Raw genomic sequence first — 23,106 nt, forward strand, 5'->3', positions numbered from 1 at the left:
CCACCAAAAAGAAAGGAGTTGCTCTTTCCCTGACCTTTTATATTGTATCTCAGTGGTCATACTTGCAAAGAAAGAGTAGGGGAAGAAGGGACAAAATTAAGGCTCCTAACCAACCCATAAATTTCCTGAGGGCCAGTACTGGCTTATTCTCCTTTTACATCCACCACGCTGGACACCTAACACACTAGGTAGCTAATAAATATTTGATAAATTGAACAGAAGGGACCTCTCAGAAGAAAGAAATTAACATGTCTCTGCTTCCAAACTGGAACCGTGACAGAGATCAAGAAATGGGTCTTCCCTGAAATAATTGGGGAAGAAGCCCCTTCCTGCCATTTTTGAGCCCAGGCTCTGCCATCTTCATCTGTCATTCATTCAACAAGCATGTGCACCACATGTTATGTTCTAGTGGGGAAAATAAAAAATAAACATATAACATTACTTCAGGTGGCATCTGAGCAGATTCCTGAAGCAAGTGGAGAAGCTAAACTTGCAGCAGTCTGGGGGAAGAGTGTTTCAGGCAGGGGGAATCACAACTACAAAAGCCCTGAGATGGAAGCATTTCGAAAGAGTCCAGCATGGCAGATAGCAAGAGAGACAGATACAGGAGATGAATTCAGAGGGCCTTGGATTTTAGATTTCATTTTGACAGAGAAGGTATTAGATGTGCATGGAGAAATGGCATGTTCTGGTTTTACAGGTCTGCTCTGGCTGCTGTGTTGAGAGTATCCTAGTGAGCAGAGGGATATCTGCAACTTTCAGGTCATGTTCTTAAAGGAAAAGGGCCTGCCTTCTACTTCTCCTTCTCTCGTTTCCACAGATAGGCCTCAGAGGAATCTTATGGGCATGATATGGCAGCTGGAGCAGCTATCTTAGGCCACAAGATGAAAGTTACATGTTGAAGACAACAGATAGCAAGCCAGGAAAAGCTAGGATCCCGACATTGTGGAGTGACTGTATTAACCCCAGAGTCTATGCACAGATTCATACTTGAGAAAGAAGTAATCTTCTATCTTGAATAAAACACTGTATTTTGGAAACTGTGATATTGCAGCTTCATTTGAATTGTAACTCATTCAGAAGTGATTGGAATTGCCTTAGCAAGTAATGGTGGTGGTTCTGATGAGGGCAGGAGTGGTATAAGTGACCAGATTTTGGAGATAATTTAAAGGTTACAACTGACAGCATTTCCTGAGGAATTGGATAAGGGGGCATGAAAGAAAGAGAAAAGCCACAAATAATTTCAAAGGGTGGAACCTGGTACAACAGAGTTGTATTTATTGCAATAGAGAAGACTGGGGAACCAGTGTGTTTAAGCGGACAGTGAGCGACATTCACAAGGAGATGTCAAGTAGCAGCTGGATATGATTCTAAAGTTCAAGGGAGAAGTAGGGGCTGATGATATCCATTTGGGATTTATCAACATGTAGCTGAATTTAACGTCCTGAGATAGATGGGATTTTTAGGGAGTGAGAGTAGATAAAGTAGAATAGAGGTGAGATGACAGTCCAGGAACATCCCAGAGATGGGGAAGATGAAGAGGAGCCAGCACAGGTAGGAAAAGAACTGAAAAAGAAGTGTCTTGGAAGCCAAACAAAAAGAGTGTTTTAAGAAGGAAGGAATGATCATCCATGACAAATGCTGCTGCTAGAATGAGTAAGATGAGGATAGAGAGATGAATTCTGAAAATGGCAACAGGGAAGTCATTGGTGACATTGACACGAGAATTGTCAGTGGAGCGTAGAGAACAAGAGAGAATGAGAAGAGAGGAAGTACAGACAACTCTGAATTCTGAGCAGGTAGAAATCATTCCAGCAATCTAACTTCCACTCTTCCTATCATAGTTCCAAGCATTCTGAAAGACATGAGGGCACTCATGTCCACATGTCTGAACAACCCTGCAGTCTCTTCTCTCTTGGCTTCAGAGCCCCGCCTCCCTGTAGCTCTGTCTCTGTCCTGCTGGCTCCCAAGGCCACTGTCAAGGACTGCCTGTGCAGGCTAGCAGCCAGGCCTGACTCTCCTGGATCATAATTAGTGCTGCTGCTAACGATGTTTAGCCCCTGTGGAATAGCAACCTGGGAAATTCTGGTACTTCCAATTTTCCTCCTCAGTGCTTTCCCAGATGTAATTTCCTAGTCAGTGCCTGTGCTGCCTCCTCACCAGGGAGAATGAAGACAGTGTCTCAGATGCCATTCCAGACGGCCTAATCAGCTAGCTGAAGTCATGTCCTGGCCATTATCATGGCATTATCACATTAATACAGGTACTGGCTTTGAGGAAGGCAGAGAGGTTGCTGTGAGGAAAGGGGGAGGGGGGTACCAGGCCAGCTCCACACAGCACACAGTGAGCATTGCTAGTGGTGCGATCAGAAAACTGATGGCTAGAAAGGAACCCTCCCGGAAGAGCTCTGTAGTTTCCAGCAGAAATGCAGCTCAACCATTCACTCTTTCCCAACCTAAATCCTGGCCTCCTACCCTAGAAAGTGCTCATCTCATAGCAGTCCTAATCTCCCGGGTCTGGAGAGTTTCCTTCATTGCCCCAATGGGCCTCCAGCTCTCTAGGGCAGAGGGCTATGATGGGTCCCATGGCGCAGGGTCTTAGAAGGGCCCTGGGTTAAGGGCCCTGGGATTGGCTAATGTAAAGGTTTGGTTTGTGTGGGGGTTTTTTTAATGTAAAATATACATAAGATTTACCATTTTAAATGTACAGTTCTGTCACATAAGTACATTCATAATGTTGGGCAACCATCGCCAATATCTCTCTCCATAACTTTTTCACCTTACCCAACAAAAACCCATTAAACACTAACTCCCCCAGTGTAAAGTCTTGCGTATTTATCTCTTGTAATCCTTATTGTGAGATAGGAATCTCCATTTTACCAATGAGGACACTAAGAAACAGGCTGGGAAAGTAGTGCTGCCTTTCCTGAGGACAGACAGACAAGAAGACCTGAATCCCAGGCTACCCTGTTCCAAAGCTGTGCTCTCTGTAGCTCCTCACCCTGAGCTACTCAAGGTCTAGGGCCATTATGAGAATCGCATTGCTCAGTGATGTCACTGACAACTAGTGATTTCACACATAACGTCACACACCAAACTGTGGCTGGCAATGGGAGGGCTTCTAGTCAGCATGGTTTTTATTTCTCAGGAAGGATTCCCAAAACAAAGGCAGACATGATTAATGAGGCATCTGACACCTCAGAGCACATAGCACATCCTTCTTTAAATCGTTACCTCTCTCTAAAGTTAACTGTGTTCATTCCCAGGGACACGCCTCTGGGTGTGGAATAATAAAAGGAGCACAAGTTGTGTGGTCAGATGGGCTTAGGTTCAGGTTCTGACTCTGTAATCCTAAGACCGTTTGAGTCTAACTCTTAAGGCAAAGTTAGCTCGAACGGGAAGGTTAGTGTCAGAATGCATAAGGAGCCACGTGGGGCTTCTCAGGGCACTCCAGGGACAGGTGCTCACGCTGGAAGAAATCTGGATTGAAGATTCCTCAATGACTAACGGTCATGGCTCTTCCTTGCCAAGTTCCAATTGGCCTTAATGTAAATGAGACACACCGGGCAAGTCTGTTCCTCTCCCAGTGGCGTGACCAGAAGACTGGTGGCTAGAACCCTTTACTTTAGGTTGGGGCTTCTAAGAAAGGGAATCAAATTGGCCCCGTTTGTCTTTTTTCCACTGGGCAATAAATTAGAGTGGCTGGCCAGCCTATATGCTGACTGACTTTGGTCAGAACGCCCCTCTGGTCCGATCACCTAGGGCAGAGGAGGTAGGCAAGTGGTGATTTAAAAACCTGGGGGTATCCCTAACTGGTCTGGCTCAGTGGATAGAGCGTTGGCCTGGGGACTGACAGATCCCAGGTTCGATTCCAGTCAAGGGCATGTACCTTGGTTGCAGGCACATCCCCAGTTGAAGGTGTGCAAGAGGCAGCCGATGAATGTTTTTCTCTTTTTTCTAACTCTCCCTTCCTCTCGGTAAAAAAAAATCAATAAAATATTAAATAAATAAAAAACCTGGGGATAGGGTGTCATGTGGTATAGAACATAGCCTGCAACCAAGTTTTGGCTAGTACAGAATCTCTTAAAAAGGGCTGTGGAATGGGTAGGTAAATAGGTCTATTATACTATATTAAATATACAAGTAAGTAAATCTCTCTGGGCCTCAGTTGTTTTCTCATCTATATAAATGGGACAATAATTCCAACCTCATATGGTTCTTGTAAAGACTGAATGAGAGAACAAGCCAAAGTGGCTGGTAGGTGCTTAATAACACAGCAGATGCATAATAAATGTTGGTTTCCCTTCCTTTCTATAGGAAAGGCCACTTCCAGTGCTATATTTACCTCAGCTAAAATAAAAATAAAATAAACCAAGATGGGGGTTCTGTCTTCTACCGCAGATTAAAGTCTCCCTGAGGACAGACATCATGACTCGTTCTCCTTTCGTCTCCCTTTTGGCTCCTTGGCATATTTTATTCTCTCTTGCTGAAATAGGCCTCCTAGCCAAGCACCTAGTAGGAAAGAGATTAGGTGTCCTCCTTTATATTCCTGAAAGTCCAGTATTGCTAACTAACCTCCAAAAGCCACTGGCAGCGTAAGTGATGGGGAGCAAAGAAGGCTCCTATGTCAAAAGGAAGATTAATGTGCCCCAGCTCTTATGAGGACGCTTTGATGGAAAGCCTAGGACAAGGCAGCATTTTTCTTTGAAATGCTATGATACAACATAAATAAAAATAGGCCTTCCCTCAACTCAGGGGCCTAGGGCAGAAGACTTATTTTTCAATGGTTGATCTATGCTCAGAGTTGTCCTAGGCCTCATTTGATCATTGGCTCAGTAAATTAAATATTTATAAGATGTCTGCTATCATGGAACTTAGGAACTCATCAGGGAGAGACAATAATCAAACAATCCCACTCATGATAGTACAAACCATGACAAGCATTATGAAGGGAAGAAACATGTTCTAGGAGAGCATATACCAAAGAACCTAACCTAGAATCGAGAGTCAGATCATGTTAAAGATTTTGACCTTCATTGTGAGAGCAGCAATGGGAGGTCACTGAAAGGTCTAAGCAGGGTTTTGGCATGATCAGATTTGTGTTTTGAAAAGATCACTCAGCTACAGTGCTGAGAATAGCTTGTAGAAAAACTGCTGTAATTCCAGCAAGAGATCATGGTGTCTTTGACTTTGGTAGTGGCGGTGGTGGTGGTAGTGGTAAAGATAGAGAGAAGTGATGGCTGAAGCCAGTTTGGCTCAGTGGATAGAGCATCGGCCTGCGGACTGAAGGTTCTCAGGTTCAATTCTGGTCAAAAGCATGTGCATTTTGTGGACACATCCCCGGTAAGGGGTGTGCAGGGGCAGCTGGTTCGATATTTCTCTCTCATAGAAGTTTCTGGCTCTCTGTCCCTCTCCCTTCCTCTCTGTGGAAAATCAATAATTTTTTTTTTAAAGAGAGAGAGAGAGAAGTGATGGACTAAAAGGATATTTAGCCCTAGCCATGTGGCTCAGTGGTTGAGTGTCAACCTATAAACCAGGAGGTCATGGTTCGATTCCCAATCAGGACACATGCCCGGGCTGTGGGCTCGATCCCCAGTAGGGTGTGTGCAGGAGGCAGCTGCTAAACAATTCTTTCTCATCACTGATATTTTTATCTTTCTCTCCCTCTTCCTTCCTCTTTGAAATTAAAAAAAAAATTAATAAAAGGATATTAAGGAGGCTCTGGCCAGGTAGCTCAGTTGATTACAGAATGTCAACTCTATGTATGGATCAAGATTGTGGGTTCAATCCACCGTCAGGGTGCATACAAGAATTAATCAATGAATGCACAAATAAGTAGACTAACAAATCTCTCTCTCAATATCTACTCTCTCTCTCTCTCTCTCTCTCTCTCCAAAAAATAATAATAATAATAATAATAATAATAATAATAATAAAACATATTTAGGAGATAAAATTAACAGACTTGGTGTTTGATTGTATAAGGGGGAGCAAAAATGTGATAAAGATAAGGATTCTGGCTTCTTAGATGTAAATGGGTGGGAGACAATAAGGAAAAAGACCAGAAGTGAAATCTTAGACAGATTATCCTTGAGGAGTCTTTGAGTCAAGTACCCATGTTGAATTGGCAACTAGATATATGGTTCTGGAGCTCAAAGGAGAAGTCAGGGCTCAAGATAACGAGTGTATGGGTCATTTGCTCAGAGGTAGTCCAAAGAGATCAGAAGAGTTCATCTAAGGAGAGAGTAGAGAGTGGAAGAAAAAAAAGAAAAAAAACAGGACCTAGGGCCAAACCCTAAACTCAGACATGTCATTTAGGGCAGTGGCTCTTAAGGTGTGATCCATAGACCCTTAGGAGGTCTTCAAGACCCTAAGAATCCACAAGGTCAAAACTCTTTTCCTAACACTTTCAGGTATTTTTTGTCTTTTTCACTGTGTTCCCTTTTATACTAATGATACAAAAGTAATAGTGAATAAAATAGCTTGCACCTTAGCACAAATAAAAGCTGTGGCACTAAACTGTACTAACAGTCCTTATACCCCTCTCTGTCATACATATACAGTTTAAAAAGAATCATTTTTCACTTAGGAATTGCCTTGATAAAACAGTAAAAATTATTAATTTTTACTAAATCTCAACCCTTGAGTAATGTTTTTAATATTCTGTCTGGTGAAATAGAAAATACACATAAAATAGGTCTTCAGTATTCCAAGTACAATGGCTGCTGTCTCCAGGAAAAACACTTCTGCAATTGTTTGAGTTTCAAGCTGAACTAGTCTCTCTCTTCATGGAACATCATTCTTACTTGAAAAAACTGAAAGACAAACTAAGATTATTCAGATTTGAATGTTTGGCAGACAGTTTCCCCAAAATGAACAAAATGAGCCTGTCACTTCAAGGAAAACAACCAAAAGCATGTGTTGCCAATGATAAAATTCAAGCTAACAAGTGAAAATTTTAGAACACTTGTACCTGCCACCATGAACGGGACAGCTTCCCAACGCTTAAAGATTTCTCTAAGAGACTGATGATGATATAATGAATGTGATTTAGAAAGCATAATGAAATGTATCAACATTTGGAAGATCTGTATAATCCAAGAGAACCTATATTTTCCAAATGACCAATGCATGATGTTACAAAATCTATTCAAAGTGTAAGATAATAAGTGGGCCAGGTATTCAGTTGGTTAGAATGTCATCCCAATACACCTAGGTTTCAGGTTTGATCCCTGATCAGGGCACATACAAGAATCATCCAAAGAATGCATAATGGAACAGCAGATCAATGTCTCTCTCTCTCTCTCCCTCTCCCTTTCCCTTCCTTACTCTCTCTCTCTTTCTCAAATCAATCAAACAATCAATAAAGCCCTAGCCAATGTGCCTCAGCTGGTTGGGTATCCTCACATGTACCAAAAGGTTGCTGGTTGTACTTAATTTGATTCCTGGTCAGGGCATATGCCCAGGTTGTAGGATCAATCCCCAATAGGTGGTGTGCAGGAGGCAGCAGATCAATATTTCTCTCTCACATCACTGTTTCTCCCTTCCTCTCTCTCTCTAAAATCAATAAAACATATTTTTAAACAAACAAATAAATAAATAAAAGAGTTTTAAGTACAAAATAAACCAATAAATGTTAATGTAATAGAGTAGGAATTGATTGATATGGTTTTAGATTCCACATTGCAAGTAACCTTTAAGTGCCGAAACCGGTTTGGCTCAGTGGATAGAGCATTGGCCTGCAGACTGACGGGTCCCAGGTTTGATTCCGGTCAAGGGCTTGTACCTTGGCTGTGGGCACATCCCCAGTGGGGTGTGTGCAGGAGGCAGCTGATTGATGTTTCTCTCTCATTGATGTTTCTGGCTCTCTATCTCTCTCCCTTCCTCTCTGTAAAAAAATCAATAAAATATATATTTTTTAAAAAGAAGTTACTATGTGTCAAGTTTTATGTGTCAAGGTGTAGTAGCAAAGAAAAATAACTACAGCCAAAGCCGGATAGAGCGTCGGTCTGCAGACTGAAAGGTCCCAGGTTCGATTCCGGTCAAGGGCATGTAATACATTGGTTGCGGGCACATCCCCAACAGGGGGTGTGCAGGAGGCAGCTGGTCGATATTTCTCTCTCCTCATCGACGTTTCTAGCTCTCTATCCCTCTTCCTTCCTCTCTGTGGAAAATCAATAAAATATATTTTAAAAAATAACTACAATTATTTGAAAACTAAAATACTCCTCCCTTTCCCCAACTCTATAGAGGCCATATTTTCTCCATGTACTTCAATCAAAACATATGGAAACTGATTGATGCATCTAAGAGAGCAAGATGAGTCATCAGCAGCTCTACTGAAGTCATCTGAGAAAATTTGACCAGGGATCTCATTCTTTTTATAGGTAGTAGAGATACAGAGAGAGATAGAGATGGAGATGGAGATGGAGATGGAGATGGAGATGGAGATGGAGATGGAGATGGAGATGGAGATGGAGATAGAGATGATAGATAAATATATACATACACACATATACATATACATATACATACTTAAATATATTTTTATTGATTTCAGAGAGGAAGGGAGGAGAGAGCGACAGAAACATCAATGGTGCGGGAGAATCATTGATCTGATGCCTCTTGCACACCCCCTACTAGGGATTAAGCCCACAACCCATGCATGTACCCTAACCGGGAATCAAACCATGACCTCATCAAACATGGTTCATAGGTCTACACTTAACCAATGAGCCACATCAGCTGGGCCAGGGTTCTCATTCTTGTCCCATCTACTCAAATTGGCACGGTCTCAACGTGTGTCACCAGTGATTACATCAGTTTGGGAAGAATGTAGGCTTCATTAAGTTGGACTTAGTGAACTTCCTTGAATGGGTCATTCAAGAAAGAAACAATGCTAGCTCTTTGTACATAAAATAAAATTTTGCCTGGCCGTCGTGGATCAGAGGTTGGGTGTCTACCTGCAAACCAGGAGGTCATGGTGTGATTCTGTTGCAGGCTCCATCGGGCGGGGCGGGGGTGGGGGGGAGAAGGGGGAGAAGATGCAGGAAGCAGCCAATCAATGATTCTCTCTCATCACTGATGTTTCACTCTCTCTCCCTCTCCCTTTCTCTCTGAATCAATAAAAATATGTATTTTTTTAAATCAATAAAAATAAAAATTTTAACTTAAAAAAAGAAACTGATTGAATGCAATAGAAATGAGAATTCAGATGTCTTCTGTTAAGCCAGATATTAGATTTTCAAAAATGCAAAGCATGCCAATCTTACCACTAATTTTTTTTCATTTTAGAAAATATACGTAGTTCTTTTTTTCACCAAAATTTGTTATTTATGTTAACATATCATGGTTTATTTTTGTTATTTTTAATGAATTAATAGTCTTTTAATTTCTCAGTTTTAAATTTTAATACAGTAAATATCAATAGATATAAACCTCAATATTTTTAAGAATGTAAAGGAATCCTGAGATCTAAAACTTGAGAACTGCTTATTTATAAACTGCAATCCCCTCCTTCTCCAGGAACAAACAACTTGGAATAAAGTATCTCTTCTAATTTCTAAATATCTCTAGGGAAGAGGAAACATTATGACTCACATATATTCACAATGCTTTGGAACTACAAAGATGAACCCCCCTCAGTTCCCAAAAGGCACCAGGAAAAGTCCCCCATCCAAAAGCCCCCACCCACTCTGTCTTTCTCTCTTCCCCCCAAAAGTAATGGTTCAGTAAACCCAACATCTTACTCTATCGGTGCCACCACCTCTCCCTTCAGCACATCCTGCCCTTGATTTTTCTTTTTTTTTTCTTTTTTTAATATATTTTATTGATTTTTACAGAGATGAAGGGAGAGAGCCAGAGAGCCAGAAACATCTATGAGAGAGAAACATCGACCAGCCGCCTCCTGCACATCCCCCACTGGGGATGTGCCTGCAGCCAACGTACATGCCCTTGACCGGAATCGAACCCGGGACCTTTCAGTCCGCAGACTGACACTCTGCCACTGAGCCAAACCGGTTTCGGCATGCCCTTGATTTTTCATTCCAGGTCAAGGCACTGCTAGAGGAAAGGGACACGAAGGGGCAGATAGGGTCAGATGTGTTTCTGAAATGCCAGCACATTCAATTTGTTGTATTTCACATGCATTTCCTCTTGAGCTCACAAGCTCCTAACTCAGCAGAATTAAAATGGAATGAAGTAATTAGAGCAGCAGGCGGCTGGGGTGTTCTGGGTCTGGCATACACAGAAAATGGAGCAGGAGAAAAAGAAGAGAAGAGAGCCTTAAAATCAAAGGCTAGGCGAGAGACCCATCCCAAGGACCAGCTCCTTAGGAAAGTCTCCCTCAACCTCCTAATCCCTCGATCAGAAGCTCTCTCCTCAGTTTTGATTCCTAAGAGTCTACTCCTAGCCTGGCCCTTCATAATCAGGCTCCAGTCTCCCTTTCTAGTCTTCTTTTCAGACACTCCCAGCAAAGGCACCTTACCCCTACTCATACTAATCCATCACTGCCCCCTTATAGCATGGTTCTTTGTGGCTTTGTACCTGCATTTATCACACTGTACTGAAATAATTGCTTATAGGTCTGATGCTCCCGTGAGACCATTGGCTCCCCAACCTCTGGATTTCAAGCATACATTTCATCCTACTCACCAAGCAAATTGCCATCTCAGAAAAAGATTTACTCCTTTGGGTACCCAGATTGACTCCTAAATTAGTTTAAACCTACAAACCTTATTATAATGATGCAGCCTGGTTGTAGTGCATTAGGTGCTGACTAAGCTATTGCAAGGATGGGTAGGTGGGTATTTGTGCTGGGCCATGGAAACCCTGAATGCCTGGCTAATTTTGATAAAAGCTGGTGACCACATTCCATTACTCCATAAAGGACAGGGTCAGAGACAACCCACTCATTTCACCAGCTTTTCCTTTTATATTTGCTGGATCTCTCTGTAGAATTGCTGACCTTCCAATAACTGGATAAGTTAAACCAAGACCTCCTGTGAAAATATATATATATATGGACTGCCTCTTGTGTGCCCCCACCCCACTGGGGATTCATCTATGAGCCAGAAACATCTATAGGGAGCCACAATCCGGGCATGTGCCCTTGACCAGAATCAAACCTGGAACCCTTCAGTCCACAGGCCGACACTTTATGCACTGAGCCAAACCAGCCAGGGCAAACCATGCCTTCTGTGTTATCAGTAGGAGAAGCCTCTCTCTGGAGAAGAAATTGCTGACTCTCTTGGGACCAGGGACTCTCCCTTTCATATCTGAGTCTTGGGAGAGTGGCAAGTAGCATGAGAGTCTCAGTCGTTTCTGGTAAGTCCATGTTCCCTGCCATAAGTCCGCTCCTTTGGGTGAAAAGGCCTTCATTTAGTCCCACCACTGGAATGAGAAAATTAACCTTTAACTGATATGGGAGAAAACCATGTCTCATCCTTCCCCATTGCTATTGGGGGTGAGATTCTTGGGGTACTGCTGAAATAAACATTTATGGAGGTCCCCAAGGAGGAGAAGATATGGTAGAAAGCTTTATTTATTTTTGTGAAATTATACCCCTGGATTTCCAAAATCCCATTTTCCTTAGTCCAGTCACAGAAGAAGTATAGCTGGGGTTTCAGTAGAGCTAAAATCAGAGCCAATGTCCAATTTCCCTTCCATGTTGGAACTGGGTCCAGTACAGCATCAGGCTAGTTGCAGTCCATTAGTTCATTGTGTGTGGAGTCCACATGGTCCTGGGCCACATGGGAGAATGCCAGGAAGCCAAGACTGTGCCATGAGCCAAGTGTGCCAACAGAAACCAAGAGCATAAGTGTGTGAAATTTCCACATTCACACAATGGCCATGCCCATTTTGGCCAACCATCTCTGTCCCTTGGTGCACATAGGCAAGAATCTTCCCTGTGGCTCCCACATCCAGTGTTTTGCAGGGAATCCTATACAATAAAAGCCTAATATGCTAAGTGTCCGGTCATCCATTCAACCAATCAAAGCATAATATGCTAATGATATGCTAAGGTCGCTCAACTGCTCACTGTGATGTGCACTGGCCATCAGGGGCAGAGAATTGACCAGTCAACCAGTTGCTATGATGTGCACTGACCACCAGAAGGAAGATGCTCAACCAGTAGGTTAGCTTGCTGCTGGGGTCTGGCCAATCAGGACTGAGTGAGACAGGCCGGACATGCCCTGTAGCCCTTCTGTGGTCCCTCCCCAGCTGGCCAACCTCCCACATCCCTCCCCGGCCCTGATCGTGCACTGGTAGGGTCCCTCGGCCTGGCCTGCACTCTCTTGCAATCCGAGATCCCTCGGGGGATGTTGGAAAGCCAATTTTGGCCCCATCCCGCAAGCCAGGCCGAAGAACCCCACTAGTGCCCAAATTTGTGCACCAGGCCTCTAGTATGTTTATAATGTCTGACCTTCCTTTGCATCTTTGCTATTATTAATAAATAGCTAATTACAACAGTATCATAACCAGTAAATTTCCCTCATAAACACAATTTTTGAAATATGACAAAAGATTGCTAACTTTTCATTTTGCCACATAAGTAGCCGAAAACGAAACAGGGGAAAAAAATCTACCATCTCCTATCATCTTTTCAGGAAAATGTGAACATATGAATATAACCTCACATTGAAGAGGAGAGGTTTTTATATTGAATATATTGTCCTTATTTTTTCTCATTTCATCGTGGCAGTGAAATAAATGAACCAGTGAATATTCTAGTATGGAGTTTAGGAAGAACTAAATCAGACTGTGAGCTCCTCTGAGCAGAGAATGGTTTTTATTCATTTGCATTTTCCCAAGACCTAACTCAGAACCTGGCTTATTTATGATAAGTGCTCACCACATATTTGTGGAAGAAAAGAAGAGAGGAATAGGAAAGGAAAGAATTCCCGGTTAAGGACTAGGATAGGAGATAGACGTGAAACCCTACTGTATGTGGGACCCTGAAACAAACTATTTCCACCCCACTCTATTCTGTGACCTCTTTATAAAGCAAAGAACTGATTATCTTTCTCCTTTGTTTAACAGCCTTCAGTAGTTCCCCATTGCCTACGTAATAAAATCTGAACTTCTTAGCAGAGTATACCAGTTCATTCACAATTGGTCTCCACTTTCCCTTTGTAGTCCCCTTTTCAGACACTCTCCCAGAATTCCCTAACCTATACTCATATTCAACTCATCATTCTCCCCGTTCATTATGCTCCTTTGTGCCTTTATAATTCCTGTTTCCTCTGCCTGGTATCTGCTTTTTCCCTCCTTCCAGACTGGCCAACTCCTAACTCAGACTTTAAGAAGATTTTGGCCAGGTAGCTCAGTTGGTTAGAGCATCATCCCAATAAGCCAAGGTTGCAGGTTCGATCCCTGGTTAGGGCACATAAAAGAACCTACCAATGAGTGCATAAATAAACCTTTGAGTTTTCAGTACAAGCTCCACTGGAAAATTTATCTCTAGAAAAGCTGTGAATACAGCAAGAGGCTAAGGGCATGCTGACATCTGCTCATCAGCAGGCCAGAAATGAAGGCTTCAATTTCCTTCCTTGTTTCATTTATTTCCACACTGCTCCCTCCCCAGCTGCTCCCTCCCCACCTTCATAAGGCAGATATTATTTCAAAAAGCCAACATAATGAAGCTGTTCTCCATTCTTCATTGGGTGTATGTTTCCTTCTTATCACATGTACCCCTCATGCCTTCTCACCTCTTCCCATCACCTTCCTTTTATTCCTTTGTCTTCTCTATCTCATCCCTTCCAGAGGGAATTCAGAGTCATTACCTTTCCTCAAAGTCCCACACTATCTATTATAGAACATCCTGAAATTGTTCTTAGTTGGGTTGGTTATCACAGTGCTAAACACATAATTTATGATATACTTTGTATTTTTGTGATTTCCTTGTGTCAATGTCCCAGGCTATATATAGATCTGCTGTTCTAGAGAGAATCAAAAAATCCCAAGGGGATTAATGGGCCATAACCTGGATGGGTTTATCCTCCCCCATCTCCAAGATGGGCTGACCCCAAATGCCAAAAAAAACTGGCCCTGCAGACTGGGTCTAGATTTGGAGCCAAGAATTTCTATGGTGACAGCCAAAACCGGTTTGGCTCAGTGGATAGAGCATCAGTCTGCGGACTGAAAGGTCCCAGGTTCAATTCTGGTCAAGGGCATGTACATTGGTTGCGGGCACATCCCCAGTAGAGGGTGTACAAGAGGCAGCTGGTCGATGTTTCTCTCTCATCGACGTTTCTAGCTCTCTATCCCTCTTCCTTCCTCTCTGCGAAAAATCAATAAAATTTATTTTTTTTAAATCAATAAAATATATTTTAAATTTTTTTTAAAGAATTCTATGGTGACAACCCTTCTGTAGGCACCTGCACAGACATTCCTCTTGCCAGCATCTTTGACATTATATTTGGCAGTAAATATACAGGTACACAATAGAACATGTGGGTTAAGGCATGGGCTTTGAAGTAGAAACTTGAATTTAAGTTCTGTCCCAACATTTACTATCTTCATGAACTTGGTTAAGCTACTTAACTTCCCTCAGCCTTAGCTGTAAAGTAACAGTACTGCCCCAGCCAGTTTGGCTCAGTGTATAGAGTATTGGCCTTCGGACTGAAGTGTCTCGGTTTGATTCCAGTCAAGGACACATGCCCGAGTTGGGGGCTCAGTCCCCAGTGAGGGGGATGCAGTAGACAACCAATCAATGAGCTCTCTCTCCCTCTCCCTTCCTCTCTGAAATCAGTAAAAATGTTAAAAACAACAACAATAAAAAATAAATAAAAATAAAGTAACACTACCTCCCTCATTGGAAGGACCAAAAAAGAACACATATGTAAAGCATTTAATGCAGTGGCTGGTACGTGAGAACACCCAGTACTAGTAAATGTTAGACGTTATGATCATACTAATGGCCCTGTGCATGAATCCATGCACAAGTAGCTCACTGCCACTTGCCTCAGCTGGCCACCCCGCCCACGGCCACTTGTAGCTCTCCATGCTCATAGCTCTTTGTTGCTCGTAACTCTCTGCCCCACCCTCCTGCTGATTGGTCATTATGTGATGGCATCCTGACCAATTTGCATATTACCCTATTATAAGTATAGATATAATAGATATCAATAAATCAGATAAACTGTTCAAACACATTATAGGCTTTTACATAAAGAAATACAGTGTTACTTTTTTTTTTTTTTAAGTATTGCCTCTAGGAGTTGTTTTAATGAATTGCTAGAAAGGAGTGATTTATAAGAACCATATTGTTGGAATGCAAATTGATACTTCAAAAAGGTGAAAGTGACTTGTTTTCTTGAGTGGAATAAACATTCTTTTTGGGATGTTATTTGTTTACAAACTAATAGTACTAAGATGAACTCCAGCCCTTATTTAAGTGAAATGATCACAAATGAGGTTCTACTCTATCAAAAAGGAGTCACTGCTCAAATGAAATGCCCTAATTTCAAAAGCAGAAAAGAAAATGTCTATCTTGAGGTTTTCCTTTTATATATATTTATTCTAATTTTGTAAAATATTGGGTAATGGGCAACCTAATGCACAAATATAGTCAATTTTTAATTATTCATGGGTGAGCTATCCAAGACAGATATCTAACCACCCTTTTGTTTGCTTCTTTCTGTTCTATCTGCCTTTTACCTTTTTAAAATATATATTTAATTGATTTCAGAGAGGGGGAGATAGATAGAAACATCAATGATGAGAGAATTGTTGATCAGCTGCCTCTTGCATGCCCCACACTGGGGGATCGAACCCACAACCTGGGCATATGTCCTAACTGGGAATCAAACTGTAACAGGTCGAGGCTCAACTACTGAGCCACACCAGTCAGGCTTTGCCCTTTATTTTTAAAGTCCCTGAACACACACATACACATACTCATATCCTAACAACATACACTCTCACATACACACACTCACAAACATTAACTCTATTACACACACACACACACACACACACACACACACACACACCACTTTGCCCAAAGTAAGCATTGCCCAGAACTGTTTATTCTGGTGGTTACAGAAAATGTTGGTCCCTAGGAAAACACCTTTGTTCCTTTCCTCCCTTCCCTGCCGATCTCCCTTTCCTGAATATCATAAGGGACAGGGAGGGAAAGGAAGGAAGGAAATGAAACTGTGGTATATGTCCCCCAGCCCAGCAGTGAGTGCAGGCTGTGAGAAACAGAAGGATCCTGTTCCGTGTGCTGGCATCTCTCTTGCCATTTTACTGAAACTTTGAGGTGTTTTTCTCTCTGCAGCACCCACGCTCCCTCCCTTTCTGCCAAAGCTCCTTGTGACAGGATGAGAGGCTGGTGGGTTGGGGGAAGTGGAAAGTGGTTAGGTAGCCTGAGAATGGAATGACAGCTCCCCCTCCAGGAACGGGGGATGGGGAAAATAAAGCTACACACAAATCCTAGAAGACCCCTTACTGTTGAACCTCATACATACCCTAAGCATCTGTATACACACAGAGCTGTGTACTACTCTCCAACCCTCACTCCACCCCCACAAACCCCACAACTAAAATTTGGCAGGCACTGCCATGCATTTAGTAACATTTGGACAGAAAATACCATGTTACATTGGCACAGATCTGTTCAAAGCAACACCCTCCTTTGATCCCTTTTTGATGAGTCAGAGAATGCGGCTTGGTATACTGTGGTATAAGAGATGGCAAATTGAGTGCATAGGCTCTTCAAATAGGTAATACCAGTGGCAGGGTCAGCAGACTACCCAACCCTCTCCTCAGTAGCCTCTACGCAGAGTACCCATGGGCTCCCTCCCAGGACTCACAGAAGCACACCCTGGAAAACACAGACCCAAGTTCTGGTTAGGGAGCAGAGAAAGTTTAAGCTCCGCACTCCCCTCAGGCTTGGCTGATATCCTGGGCTTGTCTGAGGGAGAGGCCCTCTATATAAGGAAAGAAAATGGATCCAAACAACTCTCAAAGCTCCAGTAAAAGCAGCCAATGAAAGTTGATTGATCCATCTGGTTGAGGACCGAGCATTGCCAGACTAGACTCTGATCAGGAAAGTCAAAAGGAGATTCTCAACTGTACGATGGACTCAATCCTTCTCCCTCCTAGCCACTGTTGGACAAATACACTGCCTTTCCACCTCTCTGAATCTTTCTCTTTATTAGGCATCTACACCATTCCTTGTATTTTAGTCACATTATTTTAATTTAAATAACTCCACAGATGTTATTGTAGAGAAAGTTGAGAAAACTTGAAGTTCAGGGATTTTATGTGAATTTATCAAGATAACACAGCTAGTTCGCAGCCTGTATCTCAGTGGTTGAGTAGTGACCCATGAACCAGGAGGTCACTGGTTCAATGCTGGTCAGGGCACATGCCCAGGTTGCAGGCTTGAACTCCAGTAGGGGGGCATGCAGAAGGCAGCTGATCAATGTTTCTCTCTCAATGATGTTTGTATCTATCACCCTTCCTTTATCTCTAAAAATCAATAAAAACATACTTTAAAAGTAAGTAAAAACGTATTTTTTTTTTAAAGATAACGTGGCTAGTAAGTGAAGAAACCGGTATTCACTCCTGTGGCTGGGTGACTCCAAAACCCTTACCCTTTCCAATGTTTCTCAAGAGCACTCCATTGGGAACCCTACCAACTGCCTCTGAGAAAGTGTGAGACCATGTCTAGTGGTGAAGATAGTGTTGAAGGAGTTAGAAGTAGATGAATGTTCCTGTTCACCTTCTTCCAAGGGAGATAAAAAGTAGTGCAGCCTGACTCTCCCAACGCTCTGCTGAACCTCCATCCAAGCATTGTGAGTTGAGGACAGCCCCCGTGGAGCAGGGTCCTGCCCTGAGTAGGCAGTGCCCAGTGGCATGGGTGATTCATCTGGAGCTGCTTCCCCTTCAGGACTGCCCACCACCACCACCACCACCACTTTCTGGGCTAATGTGCTGCATGGCTGCAAAAGCCCAGCCCTGGAATGTGTTGATTCAAAAACTTTTCCAAAATTAACCAGCACATGGTGACACGGGTTGTTTGTTCAGGGCAATGTTCTGTCTAAGCTGTAACGTGCCGAACTCCCTCCTTCCCCTTCTCCCAACTGCTTCCCTTCCCCAGGTCCTGGCTGTTACCCAGGTCATTCTGGCAAGCATTTGCTCCCTCTTTCCCTCAAGGGTGACTGTTTGCAAAGCTCAACTTGCCAACTGAGCAGATTTCCCAGGTATGTGTGGGGGTTTTTTCTTCTTTCTAAACTGAAAAGTGGTGAATCCACTGGTTTCTGAAACTGCAGTTTACTGCGAGTAATTGAAACTGGGGAAAGCAAAACTATGGAAAGTAATACTCCTAGAGGGGCTGCTATCAAAAGTTTACTTTATCTTCTTCCAAATTGGGCTGCTCTTCCCTTCAGTTCAGACAAATATAATTCATTCATTCAAGCACTCAGTTATTCAACAAGTACTTATTGAGCATCTACTATATAAATCAGAAACTGTTCCAGGTACAGGTGGTAGCAAAACATACACTGCTTTCATGAAGCTTGCATTATAGTGGGAAAAGGCAGATAAGAAATGAATAAACTAAAAATCAGAGCTAGAATGAATATAAAATAAAATGTGATAGAGTTGATATCAGTGAACTATTGCCAATGGGGCAAATCTGCTCACTGCCAGTCTTATAAATAAAATTTATAAAGTAAATAAAGAATGCTCAGCAAAGGGTTACTTTCTTTTTTCTCTTTTTATTTGTATGTTTAAATTAATTTTAATAGATAATATAATATATAATAGTTAGTAAGTCTAAATTAAAAGAAAAAATACAAAAAGGATATGCAGAGAAGGACCTGTTTTCCAGCTACCCAATTTCCCTCCCTGTAAGCAACAAATGTTAATTTTTTGTGCATCCATCCAGAGAAATTTATTCATATAAAAAGTAGATACAGCCCTAACTGGTGTGTCTCGGTTAGTTGGAATGTTGTCCTGTGCACAGATTTTCCAGTTTGATTCCTAATAAGGGCACATTCCCAGGTTGGGCGTTTGATCATCAGTTTGGGTGTGTATGGGAGGCTACTGATTAACGTTTCTCTACCACATTGATCTCTCGATCTCTCTCTCTCTCTCTCTCTCCCTTCATATCTCTCTAGAATCAATGAAAAAACATATCTTCAGATGAGGATTTTAAAAAGTCAGGTACATGTATATAGCCTATATCCCCCTACCTCCTTCAAGCTATTTAAATTGGGTGATCAGAGAAGACTTGTAATTTAGGCTAAGACTCAAATGATATGAAGGTGCCAGCCAGGCGAAGATCTCTGAGCAACAAGTTCCAGGATGTGAGACTGGACATAACAGATCCTAAGATGAGAAAGGAGGCTCATTTGTTTGGGGCACACTGGACCAGAGGGCAGTGATTTGAGGTAAGTTGGAGAGAAATTAGGAAGCAGAAAGTCTCCTCTTAAACGCTCTGATATCTAATTCTAGTCTTCTTTACTATCTCCTTGAATCTTAAAAAAGGGTCACTCTCTCTCTCCCCCCCCCACTCTGTCTTTTAATAACAGAATTCATCTGTATATGCTGTATGTATTTGTATGAACACAGAGAAAGTTATGGAGCAGGACAAAGAGATGGGGGAGGGTGGGGGAAAGTGGAGGGTAACATGATTAGCATTTCCAGAGGCAGGTCCTGCAGTAAGAATTCTATCTAAGAGCTTGATAAAGGCTTTGTAAAGATAATGACTATTAACCTGAATGGAGCAGATGGGTCCTTTCCTAGTGGCCAAGGCAAAGAGCAATAAGTAACTCTTGACTCAGGGCTTTGCTTTGTAAAATGTAGGGAATTCCTAATTAATGCAATAGCTATGTGACCAGAAATTTCAATCTCAAGTTTTCTAGAGCACCTACTATGTGTTCAGTATCTTGGGGGAGGCAAGTGAAGTGGAGCAATTTGAAGGAGTTTTGACTCCAGCTGGGGAGAGAGAAGTTGAGCTTATGAAATAATGGTGGGTTTATTTAGTAGGTGCAAACTAGGTTAAGAACTAACGTGAGCAAGAGCTGTCAAAAGAGTTCTTATGGGAAAGTGAATTGTGAGTTGAATCTTAAAGGACAGGAGCTTTCAATAAAAAAAATCTTGATTAAAAAGATAGTATTAATAAAGATATAGCAATTGGCACAGTAGCCACTCAATACTGGGCAGTAGCTGCTTCTTATTATTCTTATTTTTTTCTTATTTTTATTATTGATACTTAGTTTACAAAACACTTTCTCATAAATTACTTCACTTGCTATCCTTTATAATAAATATATAATATGCAAGTTGACCCTCACTCCATTATACCATCACAAGATGGCTGCACCCACAGCAGAGGTGGGGTTCCAGTAACAAGCCATAATGAGCAATCAGCAGGGACCTGAGGCTGTGTGGCGCTGGGCCAGGGCGAGGGACCTGAGGCTGCACACACAACCCCCCCTCCCCCACAGTGGAGCTTAACAGGGGACCTCAGGCCCTGCCCCCCCCCTTCCCCGCCCTGGCACCAGGCTGAGGGACCTTAGGCCACGCCTCTCGACCTATCACTAGGCTGTGGGACCTAAGGGTGCTCCGGTGGACCTGAGGCTGCGTCCCCTGCCCAGTGGGGCTTGACAGGGATCCTGAGTCTGCATTACCCGCCCCCCCACCCCCCAGGGCTTGATAGAGGTAGGGACAGCCAGGTCTAGGTCTCGTGCAATTCAAGGTGCATGTGGCTGGACAGGGACTGACTCTGGGTCCCTCGGCGTGCCCCAAATTCTGACAGGAGGAAGATTTTCATATACATTTTACTGATTTTCTTTCATCTCTGACACTTCTATTATATACAGAAAGGGCAAATAGCAATATTAAAATATTTCCTTTAATTAATTCCCCTTTAATGTGCACGAATTTCATGCACTGGGTCACTAGTTTACAATAATAACCCTGTGATTGGGCAGAGTTTCCATTTTTCAGGTGAAGAAACGGAGGCTCAGGATGATTAAATACGTTGCTCTAGTCCAGAGCAGGATTTGAAACCCAGGTGCTTTGAATCTACATACTGCAGGCTTCCCTTTCTGTGGGGAAAGCAGCAGGCAATTCAAGCAGGCAGAAGAGCAGGAATCAGAGAAAGCAGCAGGGAGCCATGGTAAACCCAATTAATGTCAGTTGCACCAAGATATCTCTCTCTCTCTCTCTCTCTCTCTCTCTCTCTCTCTCTCTCTCTCTCTCTCTCTCTCTCTCTCTCCCTCTCTCCCTCCCTCCCTCCCTCCCTCCCTCCCTCCCTCCCTACATGTCTTGCTTCTTCCCCTAGAAAGAGCTCATATTCCCAGATCACAAATCCTACATCAGAAAAGGAGAAATTTATTGGTGGACAGCCTCAACAGAGTAGGAAACTGTGCCATGAGAAATTCACCATTTCTGCAATCTCATTAGCACTATAGACCAATGCGTACACACATAGATCTACACACACATAGACCTGCAGGTTGTCAGTGGTTAAGTTACTAAGCCTGAGGCCTGAAGTAAATTAGGCTGCCTCAGAAAAACAAGGTTATGTTATTCATATTAAATATCCGGGTGCATTAAAATGCCATCTGTTTTTCAAATCCTTTCTTTTCTCAAGATCCTGTTGCGTGGTTGGAGGGTTATCTTCCACACCCTTTACTTAAACCCACCTGAGCACACTGACCCTGTCCTGTCACTTCCTGTGGTGGACTGACTGAGACCTGTGCGTTGCTATCAGAGCCCTGGAGCAAAGGGCTTCAGTGACTGCCTTTAAAATGAGGCTGCCTTCTGGGGTTGCTACTGGCAACCAAGCTGCTCCAGTGGCAGAGACTTGGGAATTGGGGGAGTTTGCTAAACCATAGGATGCAGTGAGCATATCAGTCATTGTCCTCCTTCCCTCCTCCCAGCCCCAGACTCCACTCTCCTGGTGAGTATGCATGCTTTCCCCTTATCTATCTTCCCCCTGTCACCAGGATCAATCTGAGATTCCTTATGAGGTAGGGAGAACCTGCCTGTTAGCCCAGCACCAAAGATCTGGGTACCACAATCTCAGCCAGTCCCCAGCATATCACATGCCTTTTCACCCTTTAAGTGTAAACATTCCTTTCTCCAGGAAACCTACCCTGAATTGCCTCTGCTGTGACCTAGGCAGGGATAGGTGCCGTGCCCATGAAACCCTAAATATCACTATGCCACAGTACGTATCACCCTGCATGCATTCATCTGCATTTATTAGCTACTTAAAGTTAAGGACTATGTCTTATTCTAGCAGAGGATCTAACATACAGGTGGCACAAAATAAATGCTTGTTGAATGGCATAAGTGAACAAATGAGAACACAAGATTCTGACAGGAGGAAACAGGGATGGGGGAGTGGGGGCAGGAGGTAGATTTTCAAGCATTGGATGGAGAAAGTAGCGCGCGCGCGCGCACACACACACACACACACACACACACACACACACACACAGCACAGAGGGGCTCCAGAATGATTCAACTTCATCTACAATGTAGGATGTGAGGAGGGAGCAGGAAAGGTAGGCTGGGGCCAATCAAAACATCTTGAAAACCGAATTAATACATTTGGGACAGGAGAGGGAAAAGCTCAAAGCAGCATTTTAGGAAGACTGATCTGGCCAGGTGTGCAGGATGGACTGGAGCAGAGAGCCAACTGGCAGGGAGTCTAGTCAGGAGGCTGTTTTGACAGTCCAGAATTGACATGTAAATAGTATAGACAACAACAGTGACAAGGGGAAATGAAAACAAGAAATAAACCACCCAAGTCTGTTGGATGGCTTCCTCATGAAGCCCAGGAATGTCAGCCGCCGCCCACCTTGATTAATTGGTGGCTTCCTGATGCCATCTGAGCTGGCTGGCCACTGAACACTTTTTGCTCTCCACAGAAATCTTAGCTGCCATCCTAAGTGCAGCTGTTAACTTCAAGTGGACCAAGTGGTAGTGGGGTGGAGAGTAAGCCTAGAAAAGTATTTCCCAAACCAGTCGTCCTGGAATAGTTATCGATTGTACATTAGTAGGCATTTAACAAGGAATGAGTTCTCTGCTTACATAATTTTAGAAAACTCCAGATTCAAAAAGGACAAAACCATTCCTT

General features: G+C 42.9%; 1 long non-coding RNA gene across 1 annotated transcript in view; it reads right to left on the reverse strand.

The window, feature by feature from the left end:
* Positions 1-5,933: 5,933 nt before the first annotated feature.
* LOC118711154 overlaps positions 5,934-23,106 on the reverse strand; it is a 28,091-nt gene continuing 10,918 nt past the window's right edge. Inside the window, exon 3 of the long non-coding RNA XR_004985656.2 lies at positions 5,934-6,233. This is a non-coding gene — a long non-coding RNA (uncharacterized LOC118711154). The remainder of the gene's footprint in view (positions 6,234-23,106) is intronic.

The sequence above is a fragment of the Pipistrellus kuhlii genome, unplaced genomic scaffold, assembly GCF_014108245.1.
Source record: "Pipistrellus kuhlii isolate mPipKuh1 unplaced genomic scaffold, mPipKuh1.p scaffold_m20_p_8, whole genome shotgun sequence".
NCBI lineage: Eukaryota > Metazoa > Chordata > Mammalia > Chiroptera > Vespertilionidae > Pipistrellus > Pipistrellus kuhlii.